Source organism: Zingiber officinale, chromosome 2B, assembly GCF_018446385.1.
Source record: "Zingiber officinale cultivar Zhangliang chromosome 2B, Zo_v1.1, whole genome shotgun sequence".
Lineage (NCBI taxonomy): Eukaryota > Viridiplantae > Streptophyta > Magnoliopsida > Zingiberales > Zingiberaceae > Zingiber > Zingiber officinale.
In genome coordinates, this window is record NC_055989.1 from 86,174,700 (window position 1) to 86,177,847 (window position 3,148).

The window sequence follows — 3,148 nt, forward strand, 5'->3', positions numbered from 1 at the left end:
AAATTTTGCTGGTGGTATCGCAACATTAGGACAACTAACTATTTCACAAAAAGAACCTACATCTTTAAATCGTCCACCATCTTCTTGACAATCTATAGCTAGTCATATCATTCTGAAGCATTCTCACTTTCTTTTTCTCTTAATATAGTTTCAACGACTCATGAGAACCCGATATGGCATCCAGATTCTGGAGCAACTCATCATGTTACACCAGAGTATAATATTCTCACAAAGGTTTCATCTTATCATGGACCCGATATGATACAAATAGGTAATGGCTCAAGTTCACAAATTACTCACATTGGAAACACATCCTTGCACTCATGTGCTCGAACTTTTTGTATGCACAACACTCTTCATGTTCCTTCTATCACCAAAAATTTACTTTCTGTGTGTCAATTTGCTCTTGATAATAACGCGTTCTTTGAATTTCATCCTCATCATTATCTCGTGAAAGATTCCACAACAAGAACTATTTTACTCTAAGGAAACATTAAAAATGACCTCTATCATCTTCAACCCACCTATACTAATACTTTTGTTGGAGAACATACTGACAAATTCTCTTGGCATGCATGGCTTGGTCATCCATTTCTATGTCTTGTCCAGAATATCATTAATTAGTATGGTTTACCAATTTCTTTAGCCTCTTCATCTCATTTATGTGAAGCTTACATGAAAGCAAAATCTTATAAATTACCTTTTGTGTCTTCTACTCGCACATTTAGTTTTCCTTTAGAAAGTATTCACTCTGATGTGTGGGGTCCTGCTCCTATTCTATCTAATCAAAATTTTCTTTATTATATTATTTTTATTGACAATTTTAGCAAGTTTACTTGGATTTTTTCTATGAAAAGAAAGTCTGACCTCTTTGATATTTTTTTGTCATTTTCAAAACCATGTTGAGCGTTATTTTGAACGTAAAATACTCTCTCTTCATTCTTATTGGGGAGGAGAGTATCAAGCCCTTCATTGTCATCTTACCTCCTCAGGCATCCTTCATCGAGTCTCTTGTCCCCATACTCCTGAATAAAATGGATCCGCTGAGATGAAACATCGTCATATAATTGAAACTGCCTTAGCTCTTTTTAATCATGCCTTAGTTCTGCTTAAATTTTGGGATGACATTGTCCAAACTTCAGTATACCTTATCAATCGCTTACCCACTCCACTACTTCAAAAATGGGAGGATATATAGTAATTTACATCATCGGTATCGTTGTCTACATATATCAATTGGGAGGATATATATTTCTCAACATGTTACTTTTGATGAGTCTCTCTTTCTATTTGCAATTATTCCCTCAGACACTCTCTTAGATAATCAAGGCACTTTTCTGATTGCCCCTAATAGTATACCAGAACTATCACAGGTTGCTCCAACAAGACATACTCAAAGTATAAGGGAGGATGGAATTTTGGGCTCTGCTATATCCCTACCAAATCTTGCAGACTCAACATCTAGCAATGTTCCGCTCTCTAGTCCTGATTCCCATCAATCTGACCACTTATCTCTGAGTAGTTCTGAGATGATACTCCTCGATGAATGCTTCCTCTAAGCGAGATTTATGCTCGATGTCGACTAGTTTCCACCCGTTATCCTCTTCCACGGGCTCTAATTGTTTCTTCAAGTTTTATTAAACCTACCAGCTTTACACAGGCAATTAAACGTCTAATTTACTCTCTGATAGCCCTAAGTCCAATTAACCTTTTAATTAAGACAAGACTTTAGAATCCAGTAAAGGTTCCTTCTAACTGGGTTAATTAGGAATTTCTTAGGGACATATTTCTTTGAAATATTTCTAATTTATCCTTTATGATATTTAAAATACCAGTTCAAATTATATCTTCTAATACTTGTACTATATGTGCATGTATTATTTCTCAATTTATTTATTTCTAGTTGTAAATTGTCATTTTCTAACTTTATTCTATCAAGTTCCTCTAATGGATAAGGTTTTGCTAGAATTAACTTTAATTTCTTAATTTCTTTTTCAAATTTGTAATAATCTTTGGTTAATAATTTCACAAATTAAATAATTTATCAAGAGATAGAGATCGTACCTGACTTGCCTTGTCTATCTCGTTATCCGTAGCTCCCCCTGAACTACTGCTTTCTTCTGATGTAGCTCCCCCTTCATCGATGCTCTCGATGCTCATTTTGGACGAGATTTCTTCGTGTTCATCTTCTGGTAGGTACTCGGCTATTAGAGTTGTTTCGGCGATTTCCTCGTCTTCAGATTCTTCTGATGACTTGGTGTCTATCGAGGAGTTGGATTCGGCTTCTTTTGGTTCTTCATGAAGCTTTAAGAACTTTTCCCAAAGTTCTTTTGCACTTTGGTGGTCACCGATTTTATCGAGATCTTCAACCGATAGTATGCTTAAAAGATGAAATTCAACTTTACCATTTGACGTAAAATCATCACGATGCTTTTTGGTCCAGAGGCATTTTTCGATTTCTTCTTCGTTCATATTCTTTGATGCTTCATAACCATATTTCATTATTAATAAAATATTAAAATATGTTTTAAGAAATACCTCCATTCGTCGCTTCCAAAATGTGAACTCCCCCTCGAATGTTGGTGGATAGATGTTGGCTCAGGCTATCTCGTTGCTTCAGTCGGCGGTTAATTATTCTGAGACGTCCTCACTTTGATATTGCTTGTTGGGACCGTTGGTCGGCTAGAAGGGGGGGTTGAATAGCCTTGCACAAAATCAAAACAAACGAACCCTTCTCGGACTTATAACTTAATTAAACACTTGCATAAACATAAAACAAATAATGAACTAAAAAGAAAGAGGCTCCGGAATTTACTTGATTACAACCGGGGAGGTTGTTAATCCAAGGAAGTGAAACGCACTAAATTCTCCTTCAGGCGGAAAAGCCTCTTTATAGCAATTTATACACAAAAATGAAGAAGTTAAACTAGAAAGGAAAGCGCACAAGTGTTGTTTCAGTAATTGCTTGTTCTATCAAGCTTCTTGGACCAAGGCTGTATTTATAGCCTTGGTCAGGGCACCTAGAAGAGTTCCAGGCGCCTAGAGTGAGATAGAATTCGATCCCTGATGCAACAGTCAACATCCACGTCGAAGTGAATAAAATGAGGTTTCGGGCGCTCAGACTCTGGGCGCCCGGACCCTAAAAGTC